The following is a 22,892-nucleotide window of genomic DNA, read 5'->3' on the forward strand; positions in this document are numbered from 1 at the left end:
GTATTTGCAGGGTACCTAGAGCAAAACCAAACCTTCCTGTAAGTCACTATTGGCTGCTGCCTCAATGTACATCTTCATGTAGACCAATGACTTTGTATTCCATAAGAGTACAGTCTGATAGAGAAGTTAGAAGGGAGGGCTCCTGATAACTTGTATGGCTGCCAGACAAGACCTATCTAGTGTTTTCTACCCAAAGCATTTCACAAAGGTACTGCTCTACTTTCTTTACAGAGAGGGGGTGCTAAAACATACAAGCTGAGTGGCTCTGGGGTTGGACAGCAAGTTAATGGCAGATTGAAAAGATAAAATCTTGTTTTCTGATACCCTGGGTAGTTGCTGGTCTGCTGGGCTTGGCACACCAACCTTCTTCTCTTTCTTTATGTCCTACAGCACGTTGCTCTGTAGCCTGCAGAAGGCAGCGTTCCAGTGTGGTGGGTGGTAATGGAGGCTCCACTGCGATACAGGCTTTTTTCTCATTTCTTTCAAGATCCTGGTGAAATGCATTCCCATTATTGTGGCTCCGTATCTTTAGTTCCCTCTTCTGCAGCATCTTCTGAATCTCCCTTATTCCAAGGGAAACGTTTTTATTAAAGCCACAAATAAAACACATGCTGGGTCACTAAGCTCTTGTAGGAAAAAGTGGAGACTAGCATATTACATATGGGAGGGATGACTAATGGAGGCTGTAGCATGGACAGCAGTAGATGTACGGTTGGGGGAACTACAGATGCTTGCTGGATGCAAAAGCAATGAAAGATGATGACTCTCTAGAAAAGCAAAAGCAATCACATAGGAGCCATTTACCAAATCGTAAGAAGCAGGATTTGTGAATTGTCATGGTTTTTAGCCTTAACACCAGTTTTAGAGCTTTGTTAGGAGGAGAGGAAGAAGCTATAAATTGAAATGAATCTGATCATCAGTCAAAATGTTTAAGTGAAGAACAATATACAGGGGTCTGCCTAAATCAAGAAAACGCAATAGATTGGGTTTTCCTTTATGACTAAGGAGTTGCAACTCATAACTGCCAAATGAGAAACAGCCTATTGTTCTTCCTTGAAAACTGGAAACAGAAAGGTAACCACATGTCTTAACCTTTTTATATTCTTGGGCTATTAATGTTTAATATCACGTATTAGTTCAGCTGCCCAGCACTCTCAGGGCCTGCTGACTTTTTTAGCTTATAGAATGAGTTGATCTAATGATCAGTATCGAGAAAGGTCTTATTCTTATCCTAAACAGTATGGAGGGTTCAGCGTGGAAACACATACCCAGCACACACAGGTGTACAATCCTGTCTGTCTTTAGGTTAGCTGAAAAGGCCTCATTTTGTTCCAGATCAGGAGGGATCTCTGGGTGCAGCATCTTTGGGACAGTCAGTTTAAGCCCTGAAATCTGAACTCTTCACTCTGTGACTGTGTTTCTAGGCTGAGGATCTGCTTTTCAAAGTAGATATTTCCCAAATTGTCTTCTGCAGGTATTGCTAGCACCAGCAGTTCACACACGGGTGAAGTAGAGGACTTCTTGCTCCACCATGAAGTTTGCCAAACTTCTACCTTCTTGCTGTAAATTGGGCATTAATGCCTTGTCTCACACACACAATGAAGTCACATACCCACATGGAGAGTCTGCAGCAGTGTTTATTGATACTCACTCTAAGGAGAAAGCTGCATTGCTGTTGCACATGGTACTGGGTTTTCCAGTCATGCCCACGTGTAAGCCTGCGGTCTGGGCCCCACAGAGAAGGAGCTGTCTTCCACCACCTGTTGGTGAACCAGAGGGAAGAAAGGTTATGTGTGATCTGTTAGCTGAAATGGCATCTCCCATACATTTCAGGCATATGGGTGAATAAACTGTGACTGATATTAATTCTGTTGTGTGATATTGGAGGTCATGTAATTGCACTGAGAGCATTGTGAGTGAAGGTATGTGCATCAAGTTATCTCAGTTATGTGTTGTAAAGCATCAAGGGTGAGCCACGTGTAGTACTGATTATTAACTGTGGTATTACCTGTATGCCAGGATTGTGAATGCTAATGAACCTTCTTGTTGATCACGATAGAATTGATGTCTGATAAGAATCTGGATCAGGTTTCTTCTTTATCCATGCTACAAGAAGTTTTAGTCAGGAGAATGAAAACCTGGCTGTTAAAGCTAATGAGATGTCCAGAAGCATATCTGGAAAAGTTTCCTGAAGGACTATGTGAAGGCAACGTTCATGAGAGTAGCAAAGTAGGATGAGATGAAAGAATTTAAAGGAGGAGATATCTTGTTACCTACTACAGAGAGAACTGACTCATGTCTTCTGACTGATGTGGCACATGGCACAAATGTCATGGAACAATAAAATGTGCCAGAAATGCAGGACAAGACCTTCTCTGAGAGGCCGGCCGTGGACCTGTCTGACGTGCTTGGATGTTGCTAGTGTTTGCCAAGAAACTGTGAGGTGGTTGGCAAATACAGGATACCATGAAGGGGGAACAGTAGCAAATGAAAAAGTTGTTTGCCTTTGTGAAGTGAGCAAAGACTTGTGAGGAAACCAAAGCAAGGGAATACTGCCAGGAATACTTGAAAAGTAGGTATTTGGTGTTCATTGGTATTGACACATAAAAACAAAGATACTGGGGTTTGGGTTTTCCACCATCAGGTAGTACTTCTTTCCCCTGCCTTCCCATCTTTTTAATATTAAATTTTTTTCTTCTTTTATATCCACACTTAGTATTTACAAAAGGGAAAGCGGTACTGCTTAGAGTGGCTAGGGAAGCTGTTTGCATTTTCCTACATTCCTGATGTTAGTTAATATTTAGAGGAGCCATTCTTGAGGCTGTAGAGGAGCCTATATTTGAACATACAGCTTTCTGCCAAATACATCTGGCAGAAAGGTTACCGATACGTTTGGGTTTGGATGCAAGAACCTGCCTGAGGCTGAAATGTTGACATTTAGTATCTTTGCATGTGGTGTGCTTGCAGCTCTGTTGTATAGTGCATACATGTTATGCCAGTAAATATTTCTTCATTCGCTGTCCTGGAGACTAAAATTGTTTAGCTGTAGAACAGAGAGAATTAGCAATAGCAGTGTACTCTTCTGTTCCAGCAGTGATAAACATTTGACTGTCATTATGTTCAGCTTGGCCTATTTTGTAAATATTCTGAGCTCTCCATGCGCGGGTTGTCATCATTCTAGTAATCTAGCTTCATCTTGCAAACTTTTATCCATAAAATTAAACCGACAGGCCTTAATGGGACAAAACGTGTGAGGAAAGGGTACCGACAGACATAGCTGAAGAAATGGACCCTTAGAGAATGCTGTAGTATTCAGAGTCTGAGATAATACAGTATAGCGCAGCACAAGTGTTTCACTAATAGATATCAACGTGTTATGAAATCTAAAGCGCCATTGTTGGAGTACTGGGCTACGTGCTACAGAGTTGTTGGGACGTACGCTGGCAACAAACATATGCTTTTCAGACGGAGTCAAACTACGTTTTGACAAACTTTAAGTATTTCAATTGTCATAGTTTTTCTTTACAATTATATGTTAGGCAACTAGTATGAAGCAGCTGTCATATTCCTGACGGGAATAAAATCTCTCCATTTGTATTCAAAGCTTACAGTGCCTGTCCTGTTACTATGAGAAGATACAAACACATCAGTCAAAAACTTCTGTTACTCTTAGTGGATTACAAAGCACCTGATCTAAATACATACCTTTTACAAGGTTAGATTTCAGCCTAATTTGAAAGATTTTAAAAATTTCAAAGCTGAGGGTTTTACTGAGGCTTAGGTTTATCCCTTACAAAAGGTACATAATTGAGGTTAAGTTTTCATGGCTAAGCTCTAAAGCATCAGGAAAACATCCCAACAGCTTCATAAATTGGAATAGATTTGTTGCCCGCTGAAACCAGGTGAATGATAGATTCATTCACAAATGTGATCCTACACATTTTACATTTCCAGGACCAGAATAAGAGTCTACGTTGACTGGATCAGCTGTTTTACTACAAATAATTCAACCACCTGCAACAGAGTCCAGGGACAGCACATCTCTGTAGTGAGGCCTCATCTGTAGAGCGCTTTCCCTGAGGAAGCCCGTCAGATCCCACAGGAGATGTGTTCAAACTGATAAGTCGCTCCGTCCTGGGCCTTGCCATTGTTAGTCCTTGATCATTTCATCTGTCCTTCTGCACAGATGGGCGAGGGACTTATTGGGGAGCTGGGGGGTCAGGATGGGAATGGTGGTGCCCACGTGCTGGACATGGATCATTAAAGTCAGCATTAGCAGATTGTGTAGGGCTCAGGTGTCTTCTTGTCAGGATATACCAAGTAAATTATATAAATAAAGAGTCATCCAAGACAATTAGCAGCCACAGAGTGAAGTGTGGTGTGTGCTGGGCTATCTCCGTCTCTAGGTTACAGAGCCAAACTCTTGTAAACGAACGGGTGTAAGTGGGTCAGTTGCTTATTGGTCCTGCCAAATCAGAAATTGTATTTTGGCTCAGTAGGAACAAATTGGTTGTGACTGCAATCATCCTTGCCACCCCTGCTGTAGTGTATTCCCTTGCATACTGATCCTTAGATGATGTAAATGAACACAGCTCCTCTGATAGCAAAGCCTGTGCCTCTCAGCTGTGCCGTTAGCATGGATATGCATGGATTAATGGCATCTGCACGTCTCCTGCATGGTCATTGTATACAGCAATAGGGAACAAGCATATCCTGGATTATGGAACCTTTGATATTCTTGTTTCTGAATGAAGAGGGGCTCATGTAAACCAGCTTTGGTGACTTTGTACTATTCCGTGCGCTTCCATCCGGAAAGGTTTATGGGCACAAATGCCTGGAGGCAGTTTGCGTCCTTGAACAGGATAGTTACACAGAGATGGGGCTGCACATGTGGTAAGCAGCCCTGTGTGTGCTGAGGAGTGCTGGCAAGTGTGTTGTATGAAGAGCTGTGTGGAATCAGCTCAGAACCAACTCTGAACCTGAGCTGGTTCCAGGCAGGGCAACATAGTGTTTCTGCACTGCACTCCACGCATTCGCAGGTGTATTGCCACGTGAACATAAGCGTACTGCCTCCACACCTGCACCAGCTCTGCATGCAGTTAGGGCCACATAAACACAATTTGGTGCCTGAAGTAATAAGCCATATTGGACATAAACTGCCTCAGTGGGCTCTGCATCCTCCACACAGTCTCGATTTCTGTATGCACAGGGGTCTGTTACACGCCTTTGAAGCACTAAATCTGTGTCCACATTAGATAATTGCACAAGTGCAATCATATCAGTCAACGTGCAACTATGTAACCACAGTCTGTTCAGCTTTCAAATGTGGAACAGGCCTTTAGATACGTGTATTTAGTTTTATTTTTGCTGCTGTGCTCCCTGATGTCCTGGTCAAGGCTTAGGCTGAAAGTAGAAGGCTCTTCTGTATGGGAGAGGGAAGAGGATAAAGAACAGCTGCTTCCAAGAGCCACTTTTAGAAGTCCAATTTAAAGCAAAACTTTTCCAAAGCACACTTCAGCCTTTTTCCTCTGTGCGAAGAGTGCTTTACCCCCTGTGCATCATACGTGAGCAAAATGGGTGTATTTTTTTCTGGCAGAAAGGTAGTTGTTTTCTTTGAGGTTTTTGTGTCCTGTGTGCATTTAACTGCCATGTGAAATGATGTGAAAGGGGCTTTTTCTGGGTCTGTCTCTTGTCTCAGTCAAAGGGCTGCTAGAGTTTTAGGCTGCCTGTATTATCTTAGCAGTGATTTTATGTCACTAAATAACAAGCTATTAGCACAACCTTGCCATTGGGGTTTGTCACACTTTGTGTGTCAGTGTGTACATGTGCTTTTTTGCTAAGTCTCATCTCTCCCAGCCTATAGTTGGTCATTTAAAACAAAGTTCGCAAACAGCATAATAATGCTGGAAATCACAAAAGAGGGACATAATGGCTGCAGCTGCTATTGTAAACCTGATTTCCACAGGCTCAGCAGGGCTTGGCATATCAGAGGCAAGTTCATTAAAAGGGGTCCTGCTGTGGCAGCTGTGCCTGAGCAGTTGGATTTTTGTTGTCAGCCTCGAATAGAAGCTGGGCCGTGGAAGCTCCTGACCGCCTCCTGCAATGCGCTGAGTGGCCTCGGCCCCAGTGGGAGCCTTACGTGCTACAGCTTCCCGGAATTAAATGGAGAGTGTCGCTATACAGGAGGTCAGTATAAGCTCAGGCCCCAGGTGAGCACTGGGGAAGCTTTGGGGGGAGATACTCTGTGGTTTGCCCTCAAAGAGAGGACAACACAGCCCCAAAGAAAGTAGAAGAGAATGGAGGCATTCATTTAATGCCTACTCTGTGCTTCTATGAGAGAGCTGAAGCAATCCTCCTTGTAAATGAGAGGTATCCTAGGCCAGCTCAAAATTGATAGTGTCCTCCTTATGGCTTCTTTCAAGCCTGTGATTTTCCTAATGGAGGAAGAACATAAGGTCTTGTACTGCGCAAGCTTTCTGTACTTAAAGATGTTTGTTCTGAGTATACACTACTGGTGTCCACTCAGTAATTCTCCTTTTTGCAAGTAAAATCCCTTGATGCCTTCTATTTGCTGTCAGGGCCAGGGCTGGGTTCAGGTTCACGGTACCTTCAAGGAAGATGCAGAGTGACCATGTAAGGACTAAGCAGTTTTCCTTTATCCTCTCCTGTCCCTCTTCTCTCATGTTATTGCCATGTACTCCACGTCATGTGAGAGAGGGGAGTCTGTGCAGTCCCAGTGTATATACATCTCCTCCCTAAATTAATATTTAAGTTGTTTGGAAGCACCTGTGACACTAAGGCTGAAAATGGAGGCTCAGAGCATCTCCAATAATGTCTTGGATTTCTGTGCAAATATGCTGTTTTATTCTTGTAGATATACTGGCTGTGCTGTGACATTGTGCATATTGAAGAGGCAGATTTTGTTGAGACATTTTGGTAGCTGGAAGCCAGCACTCCATGGGCTTCTGTTTGTATGGATTAGGATGTGCTGGTGGCTTTCCTCTTTCCTCTTTTCTGGTCCGCATAGCTTTCAAGAAGTAATGCAGTGCATTTGTATATCAGACATACCAATGGGGGGGCCATCTAGCACTCCTTGTTAGATGGTTTAGGCCCACAGTGTTGTAGTCTACCTATATTAAAAAAATGAAGTTTGTGCAGTTGTTTTGTGTGTCTTATAAATTTAGAGCCTTCTCTCCCCATTTCAGGCAAATTTGAAATTGTCTTAAAGATAATTAAGTACTTATAAACTGGAATCAGGGAAGAGAAAATCTATCCAAATGCTGCCCATACTGTGGGAAACAAGAGGAAAACTTGGAAAGCTAACCGATCAATTAGCACATACACACTGCCCTGCCAATATGCATGCATGTATCTACAGATAAGCCACAGCATGTGGCATTTCTTGCCTAGCAGCTATGATGTGGGGGACATGTGAGGCTCAGGTTATTGCAGTAGGGGAGAAGGAACCCCAAACAGAAGGTGCAAACCTGTAGGAAGTAGGTAAGGATGTTTACATATTTAAAAGATAACTTTTTGGTGAAAATGCTATAGTGGTTCTATACCGAGGATGTGAATTACACAGCAGAACCTGTGTGTGGTTCTTATGGCCCACGTTGTGTATTACTGGGATACCGCACAACTTGTATGCATTGGTCTTGGTCACACATTTTGCCCTTCCTTGCATTGCTGGTGTAAGCATTATCCTTCTAACACGATACCTACAAGCCCAGTCTATATCATTTAAAAACATTAAAATTGCAACATTTAAATACTTTTAAAACTCTGTTCTTATGTGACTTTCTCAGGGTCTCATAGGAAGTCTTCTGTAGGGGAGGAACTGAAGCTGATTCTGCTGAGTTGCAGGGGAGCGTTTACAGATGCCAAAAGCACGGGCTGCGTTTGCCAGCACAGAGCCAAGGAGGCTGGCAGGGGTTTGCTCCGGTTGGTGGCTGAGCCCTACCAGTGCAGTCTTGCATAACAAAAACTGCCCGGTTGCCCAGTTCATGCCAGAGCCTCCTTAACGCCGTTGCTCCTCATGCAGAAAATGAACAACAGTTACCCAATGCTGCTAGCGATACATCCTCCTGCCTGCAGGTAGCAAGCTGGAATAAAGGCATCGCTCCACTCCACATCTTAAGGGCTACGCTGTGAGGCATTGACTCATTTCCACAGAGAACTGAGTGCTCTCAGCTCTCATTAAAGTCAAGTCAACCATCACTGAATCAGACTCTTAGTAGTAAGGAGTAGTAGTAAGAAGTAGGCAGTAAGAAGTAGGTAGTAAGAAGGCAACTTGAAGCAAGGCAGTGTATGGTGGTGGGGAAGGGAGAGGAGAGTTGTTGTATTTAATCCATAAAGTATTTTTGAACTTTCATTGAAAACATGGGTGGGGATTTTTGGAGGGAGGAGGAATGCCTTTTTAGAAAGCATTTTTTTTTCTTCTAAAATCCTTTTTTTTTCTTGTGAAAATTTGAAAATATTTAAAGGAAACCAAACATCTTTACAAAAATATACCTATACTGAAAAGAAAAAAGAAAGCTCTTATAAAAAACTTCTACCAGCTCCTACTCACTAATCGCATTTAACATTCATTCTTAATTTAAAAGTCTCATAGTTCAAATACTTTAAAAGGTTTTAAAATGTCCTCTCTGAATGTTTTTTTGTCTGACTGTACTAATGTGATCAAATCAGTTCAGCGCAGCTTCAATTAAGAAGATCAATGTATGGAGACTCCCAACAAGGCTGTCTGTCAGTAGCACGGGATTATATGATCCTGCCATTTGGCTCCATGTTTGTTCTTGGTGAGGCTGATAATTTCATCACCCTCCCTGAAGCTGCGTTTCATTCTCCATAAATTCTTTAGTGCCTCTTTAAGCCTCTCGTATTGGAGTACTTTGTCTTCTGAAATGTCCTAGTTTGATCTGTCATTATGGTGGTATGTCACATTCAGTTACTGTATGTGTCTCACTAGGTGCAATGTAATGCTGGCTGCCAACATAGCTAATTGTGAGCAAGTCTTGCTCGTGAGGCAGTTTGCTGAAAAACGCAGCTGAGAATACCGTTTTCAGAGTATCTGCTCTTTGAACTGTCTTGGCATCAGTGAAACACTTCATTATAGAGAGACACAATAGAACCATGGGCTGTGTCCAGGCTGGGAAACTTCTGCCCAAACTCCCCACTGTTGCTACCCTTGGTTCGGCCCTGCCGGTGATAGCAACTAAGGGGATAAATGAATAGACTGCTGGTTGCCAAAGCTTTTGGAATGACACTCACAGTCGTGGCTGCCACAACCTTCTGATCTGTTCGCGTTTGTCCTCTTCAAGCCAGTGTCCCCCTTCTGCTGTCTGAAATGGCTACTGCTGCCTTCTTATCTCCCCTGGTCCTTCTCCTCCCGCATGCCTTGCTCCGTGGGCCCTATGATGCTGCCAGTGCTTTTTCTCCCACTCTGTTGCTGGCTCTGGCCAGTGCTGCTGCTGGGACTAAGTGAACAAGCCCAGCAGAGCTTGTTCAGCTTGATTTGATGCCTTGCCCGCAGTCCTAGTGTGCTTCGTCAGCTGGGAATCGGTGATGTGAACACAGCTCCGCTTGCAGCTTCCAGCACAGACATTTCATCCTGTGCCAAGCATGTCAGTGTGACACCCAAATTTAACATGCCAGTCACTGTTGCTTCCCCTGATACAGCTCAGGCAGAGAAAGTGGGAAATTGTGGCAAAAATACTCTATAATGTTCAAAGAGAGATTGATAGTGCCATTAATAAAGCTATTGCTAGCAAATAATACCTCTGTATAGAGAGAGACTAGCATTGCCCTTTACAACCATCTGTCCCTTCTTTGTCTCTCTCCCACGCTATCTTTGTGCTTTTTTCTGTAACATCTATTTGAAACACTTTTGCCTTATTGGTTCCCCAGGCTTATGGAAGTTGAGTTCCCTCTCCAAAGAGAATGAATTACACCTTGCTGTAACCCTGCTGTATAGCATAAAAGGTTTGCAGTTTTAAATTTTAGCTTTCTGAGCCCACCTTTGGTAGTCTGAACCACCGTGAATGATGTACAGCTAGTCTGAATGATACACACCATGCCTGATGTAAATCTTGCTCATGTAATCAGTCCTCTCTTTTCTGCCCAAGAGTGGCATCATAAACAGTGTCGCCACCTGAAGTGTCATCCTTAGCACCTGAAACAGCAATACATGAAGTGAAGGTGGTTGTTTGCAGGTGGTATTCAAAGTCAGGTCATACTGCTAGCTCCATCACTTCTGACACTGTATGCTAATTTCTGCCCCCCGACCCCCCCAGCCCCATACCTTGGGATTATATACAGTAATACCTTTGGATTCCCCTCCTCCCCAGTTTCTCAGCCTGTAGAGTGCTTTTGAAATACATCTGTGAGCACATTTTCCCTGCAACTGTGGATGATAAAAGGCAACTATTTCTAATGGAAATGGAAAATCTTGCCTTATCATTCCCCTATCCTCTCAGGATCTGCAGCCTAAAGAGAAACATTAAATATGCAATGCTGTGAAAAAACTGGAAGAGCTACAGTTATGTAGTTCATTTCATATTTTAAGGATGCTCTCTGCCCTTTTAACAGCTAGACGTGAGGCTGTTAATAAAGAAACAAAATCCAGGAGAAGCTGAGGTTTAGAGAAGACTAAGACCTATAATGAACTTTGGCTATACATGCCCCTGTGCTTCCTATGGATGTGTGTCTTCCTTTCCCTTCACTGTCTTCCTCCTGGAATACAAGAGTGCTTTTACTTATTAAGACTTAATTTTTTAAATATTCTTTGGCCCCAAGCACATAGAAATGGATGTGAAAGGGAAGCACGAAGCTTTGAAAAGGGCTTCCTTGAATTTCCGCTACACTAGCTACCAGAGCAGCTTTTCTCAAGAACTTATTACTGAGTACAGACCTGCCTGGGAACTGAGACTTCAGTTTGTTTTAGAGTATATGCGGACCACCATGCTCAGTATTGTACATCTGGTTATGGTTTTATGTGGCTATCATTGTCATTTCCGAGTCCTTTCTGTGTAAAAGAAAAACAGCAAAGTCGCTAAGTACTTGCAAGAGAGAAGAACCATTATTTGGAAAGAGTTTTGAGCAGCAGATTTTGACCCTGAAGCCATACAGTTTTAAAAATAGTCTTTCTCGAGTCTTCCAGGAGATGCAACAATAGCTGTGAGGATCAGACTCTAATGGTTTAACTTCCTGTATGTGCCTACACACCAATAAGCTACTTGTTATATCCGTAGTGATAATTCTCAAGGTCATGGGCATTTGCTGCTCTAATCTTAGTCTACTTTTGCTATCAAAGTGGGATGACAGCTGTGTGCATGTGTGCTGTGAGTGCGAACTGAATTCAAAACACACTGTACAACATCACCTGATTTTCAAGGGCAAAGCTGAAGCTAGATCCTCTCCCAGTTTTGCTTTTCACTTAGAAGAAGGAAAAAAAAAAAAGAGAAAAAAGTGGGAGTGGGAGTAATCAGACAGTTGAGCTTTGTTATTGCATTATTTATTTTCATTAAAACCATAATACTAACTGCAAATAGCTTTGGAAATGTTTAATTACCTCTTTCATCAAAGGCTGTTTGACACGCAAATAAAGGAAGAACCAAAGTGATGTGAAATACAATTAACAACTGGTACAAGTAAACAGGCTTCAAGCTAGAGGGCCTTGGGTGACCTCGCCTTTTAACATCAGTATGGTCTTAGATCAGCACAGGCCTATTATGACATTACAGCCTTTTTACATTTCAACAGATTAACTTGTTCTGTTTGTTTAGGTTTTATGATTTGTTTGAGGATTGTTCTTGTTGGTATGGTTTGAGAATTATTAGGTGGAAAAACCTTGGGAGTGACAGATGTGATGGAGAGGCATATGACAAGGAGAAGATTTTGCTGTGAGTATTTTTTTTTTCTCTTTTAGGTGGAATGGCTGTGATTAAAGGTGGGTGAGTATCACTGAAAAATAAAGGTTTCCAAATATCCATTCACATATATTTACTTTACAGAATGCCTGACCCCTTTTCCCTTACCACTGCAGATTTATTTCCTAAAAAGCTTTAGTTCCCAGGAAGGAAAGTGTCATAGAGACTCCTGCCAACATATATCCATCTGTGAATGCTGGTGTGAATATTTATATGTTTGAATCGGAACATAGGGAGGGCTGCTTTTGGCCTGGGAGTCATTCGGTCAGGAAGCAGATGGCTTCGTGGCTGCAATGAGCTCACAATGCGAGTTACTGGGACCAGTCATGAATGCTTTCTGAGCAGTACTCATGGTAAATAGCAAATATGTTGTGCAGTCTGGAGGAGAAGTATGTTTCTACAAATGAGTTTTTCCGTAGCTCTGCATTTGTAAATTATACTGTTTCATTACATCGGTTGCACTGTTGATATGTAAATGGAAAGGCAACCGTGTTCTTTGAATACCTAGCCAGATGTCACAGTTAGGTCTGATGCAGCAATATAGGCAACTCCATGTGTGTAATTTTTGTTGACAACTAGGTAGTACATGCTTTAGAATTACAAGAAAATAAAAAAATTATTTTGGCCTGTACTTAATGACAACACTGCTAGATTGTTCTGGCCATGTCAGTAGTTGACTTGTCATGTGTTCTGGTCTCAGGACCAGAAGCTCAGTTTTCACTGAGAAACGCTGCCTCAAATGTAGGACTTGTTCTGTTCTGGCATGTCTTTGTTACCAGTTATGGCAGACTTCACTTTGCTGTTATCAAGGCTTCACTTGCATTAAATATTTTGCATCATTTGCCTCTATTGTATGTTATGCTTTAACCTCTCCAGGTTCGGACAGCCCCATACATATTTCTAAGATTTTTTTAGGTCCATAATATTACATAGATTAGTTATTGTTAAACTATTACTTGTATATGATTATGCTTTTGCTAGAGACTAAGCATAGCATTTTTAAATCTAACAGCAGAATAGAGAGTAGATAAAGAAAGAGTTCCCTTTGTTTAAATACATTTGCAGGAGCAAATCCATTCCCTCTTCTGCTGCATCAGCATTGGTGTTCCTGGATCTTAAAATGCAAGCACGTGCTTCAAATAAAATACTGCTTTCTTTGTATAGTGGTCATGAAACTCAATACATCTTTCACAAATTGAAGTTGCATAAACATAAAATTATTGTAAAGGAAGAATTGGGCTGAAGGTGGTATTTTTAGTGATTTTTGACTGCCATGATTGTATTTTCTCATATAATAATAATGATGGTGATTGGAGCTCACATCCCTTAAGCTGATCTCCATCATTCATTCATCCATATATTGAGTTTGAATGCAGATTGAGTTCTAGGTGGAGAATTATTTCACACAGCTTTCCCCCTTTTGATGTTTTATTCAGTTGAGCTAGTGGGATGCCCTGCTTTCATTTCCAAGGTTTTTCCTTCATCTTTGAATAAAGCACTGAAGAATGGTTTGATACTTTCTTTCAACCTAAAAATGTTTTCCTTAACCTTTATAATACCTGTTAAGTTTAAGATTGAGGGAACTAATGCTCCATTTGCAATATTCTATACATGGGGAGTGAAACTCTTCTCTGTTTCCTCCTGACAGACTTGGAGCCTGTATTGCTGGGGCTGGGGAACAGATGAAAAGGACATACTTGCAAGCCCACAGGCAGAGCACTGAATCAGCCTCCTCCTCCTCCTCCTATCAATGTCATCATCACTTCTAGAAAAACAACTGCTCTTGTAGTTTTTCCCAGTGTAAAAGATTGTGTTCACGGGATCCACCCAGGATTTATGGCACTAGCTCTTCCCTTAGGATGCCTATTATGTGTCATGCACAGAAAATATCGGAATATTCTCCAAATGATTCTGGGCATACCTCAGTCCTCAAGTCCTTCAGTGAATCTTACCCCAGAGTCAAGCAGAGCAAAGAACTGCATTATTGAACGTTGTGTCAAGAGTAGCCGTGTTGATATTGTCCCTCCACCCCTTGCTCAGGAGAGGGGCAAAAATTGTCACCATGAAGAAGCTCACTTGTGCTGGGGAAGAATGCCACAAAGTACTTAAGGCTTTTGTGCATTCAAAATGTTTTGCAGATTGCAGAATCCCCCATGATAATCTGGGAAGGGCTTTGTCATTTTGATTTTGCTCTGAGGTGATTTGGCCAGGGTTACTCTGTAAAACTGTAACAGAACTGAGATTAGAAAGCTGGATACCTGAGTTCTCACCAGGCGATGTAGGAGGGACTTCAATATTTTCCTTCCAGGCAGCTGCAATGATGCCTTTGTGTTGCCCTGAGCTGGCTGCACTAGAACAGAAAGGTTGTTTTTACTGTCAGATCCTTCCTATCAAAAAGTCCTTGGTTTATCATCTAGCAGTGGTTTGTCTGTCAAGTTCAGTTTTATGGTGTGTGTTCTCAGCTTCTCGGTCTTCTGATGACTTTAAGATATGTATCACACAGGAATTATACCTCTCTGTGGAAATTTTGTATTTCTTCACCCTCCACCTATGGCTGTGGTCTTGCACCATTGAGCAATCACACAGCTTTTCGCACAAGGAGCAGGAGCTCCTCGTGTGCACTTTTAATTATCCTGCCTGATGAAACAGGATCCCATTATTTAATGACTTTTTTTCCTCCCTTTGGTGAACTACAGTAATCCAGTATTTTATGAGGCACCCCTCTTTCTCTTTAGGAGTCCTGGATTCGTGGTCTGAAGACCTGTAATCCCACAATCATAAATGCTTTATTTTAGCAGTTTTTACATTGGTGTTTCAAGTCATTTGGCTAGCAAGCAACAATTGGTATAAAGCACTGAAGACCAATTTCCATGGTACAATGCTGCACAATTTACCATAGGAAGAGGTATGAGGTGACTGTACTGCCTGGCAAGCGACAATGCTTTGTCAGAAAAGAGGCATAATCCTGAGGTCTGGATGCCAAACCAGACCTCCTGCATTCTAGATTTCATATCTTACACAGCTATACATAAAAATGATGTTGGTTAGGAATACACCAACAGTCCTTGATTGTGGCCTAGTTAGAGTGACTTTTTTCTTGAGGATACAGTTTCAGACTTTCTGAATCAGTTATATACAGCATACTCCTGTCCAATCCCATGCTCAAACTTTAGTTGGTAACCATAAAGCCTATCTTTCTTAAGTAAAATAATGATTTCTTAATGCAGTCAGGAAATTATGGAGTAGCACTTCAATATGCTGTGCCAATCATCTGATGAATCGTGTGGTAATATTGTTCCCAAAATGCCCATTTGCTTGGAACACAAATTTAGTCACTGTGTTACCAGGGAAGACATTGCTTTTCTTCCTTTTCTTTTATTCAAGCTAAAAGTTAAGAGGAGTGTTGGGGAATTTGTTTTGCCTAAATTGATGTATTGAGTCTGGCTGGGTGGGAGATAACTTCCTTCATAGCAGCCCATATAGTGCTGTGTTTAGGATTTGTGGCTAAAACCAGTGTTGATAACCCACCAGTGTTTTGGCTATCGCTAAACAGTGTTTGCACAGTGTCACAGCTTTCTTTTTCCAATTCTAACCCCTCTGCCAGTGAGTAGGCTGGGGGTTGGGAAGGGACACAGCAGGACAGCTGACTTGAATTGACTGAAGGGATATCCCATACCTTATAACATCACGCTCAGCAATAAAAGCTGAGGCAGAGCAAGAAGAAGGTGAGGGCTTTCTCTTCCAAAGTGTCCATTGCTTGGAGACTGGCTGGGCCTCAGTCTGCTTGTGGGAGATGGTGCGTGACTGCCTTTGCTTTGCTTATTAATTTCTTCGTTCCTTCAGTCATTAAACTGTCTTTATTTCAACCCATGAGTTTTCTGGCTTTTGCTCATCCTATTTTGTCCCCCATCCTAATGAGCAGGGTGGGGTGAGTTAGAGGCTGTGTGGGTGCTTCGCTTCTGGCCAGGGTCAATCCACCACAGCTGAAAACTTTTTAAATGAAAACTTTTTAATCTCCTCTACATGGGAAACTGCCAGCATCACTCTCCAAGATGTTCAGCCTGGCTCTCTGGTCAGGCCTGTTCCTTACCCTCCTTTTCTCATTGCAGGCCAGCCCGATGCTTGTCCTATCCCTTCATCTTTTTGATGGCAAAATCCTGTTCTGCTTCCAGTTTTGAGGAGAGCTGAATGAGCCCTCTATTTACTAGCTACAATGAAATTAGCATTTGCCTAGCTGAACTGGTTGTGAAGTCCTTGAACAAAAGTTTTTAAGGGACAGAATGTGACTTGTAGTAATATAAAGAATAAATCGTTGTTGAGTACTGTGGGGGCATGGTGGTTCCTGGTTAGCATGTTAGAAGGGCTGTAGGCTAGAACTTGATAGCAGTACTCCAGCTATATACCATCTGCATTTCTTTTAATGACAAAAATAATCACTGTTTTTCTGCACTGCTGTCAAAATGCTGAGCCAACATGCCGATCTGGGAGTGTGATCAGGAGTTCTGGTCTGGCTACATCAGCTGTGCTTTTCGGCCAATTCCAGCAGCAGATTCTGTAATATTGGTGAGGTTTGAGCCAGGAAAAGTACAGATGTTGCAGTATTTTGCAAGTACTTCGGCAGTTTGAAAGACTCAGTCCAGTCCTTGGGTCCTTTTCTGTTTGTCTTACATGACATTTGTGGCACAGAGCAGAAGCAAAAGTAGGCAATCCAGTGAAAGCAGGGATTTTCCCAATAGAAGTATCCGTACAGTTGGTCAGACCACTAATAGCTCTTAATAGTTACTTTTCTAACATTGCACTACCAGAGGGAAAGGATATTCAGCTGCAACAGTGCATCCTTGAACTCAGGGACAGCTGGTTATAGCTGAGGTTAGGGTTCTTAGGGGTCAACAGATATTTATTAGCATCCTCTTTGCCCACTTTTTTCTCTCAAATGTACTGACAAGCCACTTCTAGTCCTCATTGACTCTGAGATGACCTGATCCAGTTTGCTCTGACAGCCATTACAGTAGTAAACTTGGAATCCTATGTTGCTATTTCAGGGTGAGATTAATGTATAGACTTTACCTTTCAAGGAGGAGATCAGTCAATTGGAGATGATGCCTCAGGTTGTCTTGGGTAAGTTTTACCCTACATTTGTGTTTTGGTTTGGTTTTTTTATTTTTTTCCCTGAGCATCAACAGTTATACATAGGTGCCTAAATTGCCATTTTATCAGAACTGCTTTAGCAGTGAGGCAAAGATACTGATGGAGTTGTTCCAACGTCTAGCCAAACCAGTCAGTTAACTGCATTCCACAAGCTTTACATTAACATTGGAAAGTTTAGTGTTGTGCTTTCTTATGAGACATGCATATGGGGGGTAGATGAATGACTAGGGGGTAGCCATAAATCCACCTATATTTTTTGGATCATCCAAGGAATATAAAGACCATAGTAAAGAACGTGTGATATAAAGTGGTATTGAATGATGATGTTAATACTACGGTCATGAAAATAACATGCAAAATTCTGCTGTAACAAACCTTTCTGAAGTCAGTGCTAGAGAAAACACCTCTTGCAAAACACAAATGCCTCATTCAGACCTGACCTCCAGAAGTTACAACAAGGTGCAGTTCATAATTTCTGCTTGTGTTGCTCTGTGGAATTTGTGTGCATTGATCTTGACCTTGGATTTGCTGTTAAGCTTGAGAATGGTGAAAATATTTAGTGCACAGAAATGGAAAACTCTTTTGGCAATGCCTTTCTTCGAATGTACACATGATTTAACAAATAAACTCAGAACTTTAAGTTTACCTGAGTTACAGGCAGAGAGATGATTCTTATAAGCCTTTTGCAAGAAACTGAGATCCAACAGGAGATGATTTACCTTACTTCTATTCATCTGTAGTACTACAACGAAAAATGGGGAAAATGCTTTTATGAAAAGACAATACTGTTTTCATTTTTGACAATTAAATAAAAAAAATCATTCAGTTGTGTCACCTGCATCAGCCTGCAACTACGCAGCTTTCTGCACCAGCATTGGCGCTGGTGATATCATATCTCTAGCTCCACCATTTATCTTGGTCTCTAGTGACTCCTCAGTGCTCTCCAGCACCTGGCCACCGAATGTTTGTACAGAGAAAAATGGACAGCTTTCTGTAACTGAATGTGTGATTTCTCAATCACTCCTTCCATAAAATCACATAGTTTTGGGCTCCCCTATCTCTTCTTCCCCTTGCATCCTATTTCCTAGTCTTGAGTGTCTTAGAAAATAATTTCAACACTCTTCTGTAATCCTAACATACTATTCCTTCAATTTGTCTCAAGTATTCCAATTTTTTATTCCACACAGTCTAGAATAACTTGGGCTTAGCTTTTTTTTTTTTTATGTTATACAGAATAATGTGTCAGCACAGCACTACAAGAGAGCTCTGTAATTACTTCAGGGATCGGTGAAGGATGACCAAGCATGTTGATACGTGCACTGTGCTTCCTCTTCAGCGATAGGAGAATCAGAAAGGTGTAGATAACAGCCTGCATGCTTAAAGCAACATTCACACTCAATTGAAATAGTACTGAATGTGACTTAAGATGGTGACAGGCAGAGGTACCTACTGGACTTGAAATCTGTTGTACTGTTTTGTTGTATTTTCAGCAAAATTTCTCAATTTGTGCTTTTACTGTACTCTAAAATTTTGCTCTATATATTCTATGACGATTTTAGATCCTGACCTGTGCTACCTTTTTTTCAGGTAAACTCCATGGAAGAGTCAGGTTCAGGACTACTTGATGCAGCTGCCAGAGGCAGGGAACAAAGTTCCTTCATGACCACCATGAGACTCAGCTACTTCTGCTCCATGTGCAAGGTATACTTCCTTATGCTACCTTCTCTAACAAATAACAGCATATACATTTAAAAAAACAACAACACGACACACAGCTTTCCTCTATAGAGCACATGAGGAAGAGCTAACCATTTATAAAACCGAATTCGCATTTTATTTCGCTTAATATACTATGGAAAGCCTTTCCTTGCTGCTGTGGTGGGAAGAGAGAAGCAGCAGTGACTGTTTGCTAAAGGCTTTGACACTCACTCACTTTATGCTTGGTTGGCATTGTGCGTTTTAGGTTAGAGAAACCAGCAGGTTTGCCTTTGGAAAGTTTGGGAATTGCTGACATACTTGCTGTGTCTATACTGTTTTTTAAAAGGCAGCTCCGAGGTCTCAAGACTAGCTTCACTGATACAGTTCAGTGCAAGAATGACTGGAGCATGCCCAAGAGAGCAGGTGCCTGAGTATGTATTAGCTCATCTGCAGGCATGCTTGCACAGGCTGTGCGCATATGGGCAGGGCATGGAGCATGCAATGCCCACAACCTGTTCTGAACTTTCTCTTTCACTGTGCTAGAGGTGTAGACGTGCTGTCTCTGCTTTTGTGTCAAGGACACCAGGAGAGGGTCGACAAAGGAAAAGGTCTTGGAGTAGTGTGGAGCAGCCTTCCCAGCACAGAGAGCACAGGTTGGGGTGTTTCATTTGCCCTGGTCCTGATTCTGGAAATACTGGGCTAGCTTCTTCAAGATGCCACATCTCCTCTATGCCACTCTGCCAAATCTAAGAGGTCAAATAACAAGAATGTCCAGTAAGCTGAAGATTTCCATGGGGCTACTGCACATGGTGGGGAGCAGACCAAAGCGGAGCCATTTCTAGGGTGGGGGAATCATAAAGAGCTGCTTTGTGTTCTCCCAAATGGAGCTGAAGCCAGAACTTATTAACTGCAGCTGGAAAACTGATTCAGAATAGTAACATGTCCTTTAGTAAAAGCATATGATATCTGTGTTAAAACCAGGTCTCATCCTTCTCTTTTAATGTCTCCAGACTGTTGTGATTAGTTCAAAGTACATTATCCCATAGGCATTAATTTCCCTGGGTCTACATAAAGACCATTCTTTTTCAATAGTTCTAAGTGTCGGTATTACATATCCCCATGGCATTTAACCCTGCAGGCCTTCTGTTCAACTCCAGACGTTGCTTCTTGGGCCTCCCAAACTGTCCACAGTTTGCTGGCAGGTTTCACCTAGTTATACCCTTTGGGGACAACAGGACGGTACACTAAGGAAGCAGGCTTAGCAAAAGAAACACCCACACAATTAAAATGTAAAATATGACAGATCTATATTAAGCTTCAGTTTTTTGAATGCAGTCTGACTCTGGTCTTGTCCCTGGGTTTGGTTTAAATCCCCAGGAAAGACTAAGTCTCTCCATGTTGCCCTCTGGCAACAAATGGACTCCTTTTGGTGAAGAATTTCCCTTTGTTAAACAGTCTCTGTCACTGTTTGGTCATGGAGAGAACTGCTGTTTTAATTGGTATTATCTCAGTGTGAGTATTTAAGCCCTCACCCTTGGTATGTTTTTGCAGAGTATGTCCAAAGCCAGACACATTCTGTTGGCTGAAGGCCCACTGCTTCCTTCAGCAGTTCAGGTGAGGGATTCTTGACTGTTTGATCTCATGTTTCTGGACATCCCTGCAAGTGTCTAAGTGTTTCTACCAAATGGGTGATTTAATTTCCCCCAATTTTTTTTTTTTTTCCTGAAAAGGTACAGATAGCATTCACAGAGACACATGAAATTCATAGTAACTGTACAAAGACATTTCCGCAAACTACTGCAGTCTGCAAATAAAATTCTTATGGTACTTAGTTGCTGGATGCTCATTTGATTCACTCACTACTCTGCTGGGGATGTAAAGCAGCTTTGCTTTTCTCATCTAATGTTATGGTGACAGAAATGAGCCTGCTTCTGCAGACTTCTGCCCTAGAACCTCAGCCCGGTTGCCTTCTTCACCCTGCACACATCTGTATTCAGTCCTGAGACTTCAGAGACGCACCTGCAGCTTCCCCTGCCATGGTAGGCTGCAGTTTGCTGGAAGGTACTGAGAGAACTTTCTTGAATTTCCTGGGCATGAACTTTCGGGACGATACTACAACTCTGGTAGTATGCAACCGGGTGTTGCTCGCATTCCCTCCTGTACGGTGTTTGGGTTGCTAGCAGAATGAATTACGCTTGCTTGAATTTTTAGCCGCTTGGCTTCTTTGCTGCCACCAACTTGGCTTTAAAACATTGTCAGGCTTTAAGAAAAGGGCTGTTTGTTTAGATGGGATCCATTCCTGAGACAACAGTTCAGTTATGTTGACTTTGCTGTGAAGACAGGCCTAAGGAGGTAGATTTTTCCTGCTTCCCTTAAAGTCTTTTTATACAGATACTGTCTTTCCTCTTAAGGAGGAAAACTAGAGAGACAGTGTTAAAAAGCACTCGTGCTAGAAATGAAAGGTGGAGAAGAGTGATCTTAAATCGTAAATGCAAGGGTCTGTGTGGTAGACTTTGTGGTGTGGAGGAGAAGGTGAAGATACACTGGCATTCTGTCTGTGAAGATCCAGTTTCCACTGCAGATTTGATTAAACTGTAAATCTTTCTGTTGTGGTAGATGGATTCTGCAGAAAATTTCCACATTGCCTGGTGGGATAATGGATTGCTTTGAAACCACAACTTTCTTTGGAAACACAAGCCTGACTTTACTATTTTTTCTATAGCTATCAAGAGCTTAAGACATTGATTTGTCTGCTCGGGATGATTACCAGAACTAAAAGATAGCCTAAATTCTCTATGGCTCTGTCTAAACAAGAGTAGCCTGACCTAATAACATGTTTCCTCCTTTGTCTACATGCTAACTCTAGAATTACATTGTTTTTCTGTGCTTAGCCCCAGGATGTAAAAATTGCCTCCCTTCCCATGTGTTTGCTTGAGCAAAATACAACTTGACAAATCTCCTCCTTGTTTAGAAATTCTAAGAATTGAAGTTTAAATATATTTCCCAAGAGGAGGATTTCTTGTGCCTTCCTTTCTACTGTCTTTCTACCTGTCCCTTCCCTGTCCTGGTGTTTAAAAGGAGCTTATGCATTTTAATATTTTCCAAGTTGTGCAGAGCTAAAAAAAAGGGGAGGAACATGCAGCCATGGCAAACCTCAGAGCTGCTGAAGTTGTGTGGAAGGCAAACTGAGATGTAAAGCCCAGTCTCACCACCAAAGGCCTTAGGGAAGCTGGAGAGCCATGTGGGGAGAGGGCTATGGTGTTTGCTTCTGATGGAATTTGGTGATGTGCCTGTCCAGGGCGCGTCAAGGTCTCTAGGAAGCAGAGGAAAGTATTCATCTGTCTAATGTTCCCATGAGGTGAAGCAGTGCTATTTCTGTTTTAGAGATGACAAAGTTGAAGACAAATGGAGGTCTACACAAAGGCTAACTGTAGTCACAGAACACCAAAAACCAGGCTCCTTTGTCTGGAGGAGCCTCTCTGTTTCCATAAGCTATAGGAAACCCAAAGATTTGCTTAACTATAGCCAACCTTTTCTGAATCTCCCCCACTTTCACCCTCCCCCAAAGAGTGACTTTTTCTAAGTCATGCAGAAATGATTAAATAGTGCCTTGGAGCAAGGAATGTCTCCCACTTCTTACAGTTGCCAGGCTAGCATGCTGGCCACTTGACCATCTTTCCTGACTATTGTTCAGCTGCATGTAACCATTAAATAAAGTTTTCCTGTGGATATTTATGTAGCGTGCCTGTGGTACTTCAACAGAAGCAACTGGCATTAAAGTCTCTCTCAAGTCACTCTGTTACCACTGATCCAGACTTCTTTAGATAGTAGCTGATAAAGTTCAAAACATTAATTTCTACCAATAAACAGGAACTGGAACCCTAGGGAGTTAATAGGGCTTTTTCATCTCAGCCTAACTCTCTGATCTAATTTCAGATAGCAGGAAATATGCCAATGTTAGCCACTAATTAGAGTTACTCTTTGGAGATTATTTGTAGCAGACCTCCAAGCTTCTTATAACAAAAATGCATTGACAGTCCTGCCAGCATAAATATGTTAGATGTTTGTAGTGTAGAGGCCATTTGAATTATGCAATGAGTTGTTACAAAGAGCTTTAAA

At 42.0% G+C, this 22,892-nt stretch overlaps 1 long non-coding RNA gene across 9 annotated transcripts in view; it reads left to right on the plus strand.

Annotated features, from left to right (window-relative positions):
* The window catches only part of LOC142415863 (uncharacterized), a 315,394-nt gene that overhangs the window by 135,201 nt on the left and 157,301 nt on the right, over nucleotides 1-22,892 (plus strand). For all 9 annotated transcript variants that reach the window (XR_012777564.1, XR_012777560.1, XR_012777563.1 and 6 more), the window contains one exon: nucleotides 18,663-18,776. This is a non-coding gene — a long non-coding RNA (uncharacterized LOC142415863). The remainder of the gene's footprint in view (nucleotides 1-18,662; nucleotides 18,777-22,892) is intronic.

Source organism: Mycteria americana, chromosome 1 (genome assembly GCF_035582795.1).
Source record: "Mycteria americana isolate JAX WOST 10 ecotype Jacksonville Zoo and Gardens chromosome 1, USCA_MyAme_1.0, whole genome shotgun sequence".
Lineage (NCBI taxonomy): Eukaryota > Metazoa > Chordata > Aves > Ciconiiformes > Ciconiidae > Mycteria > Mycteria americana.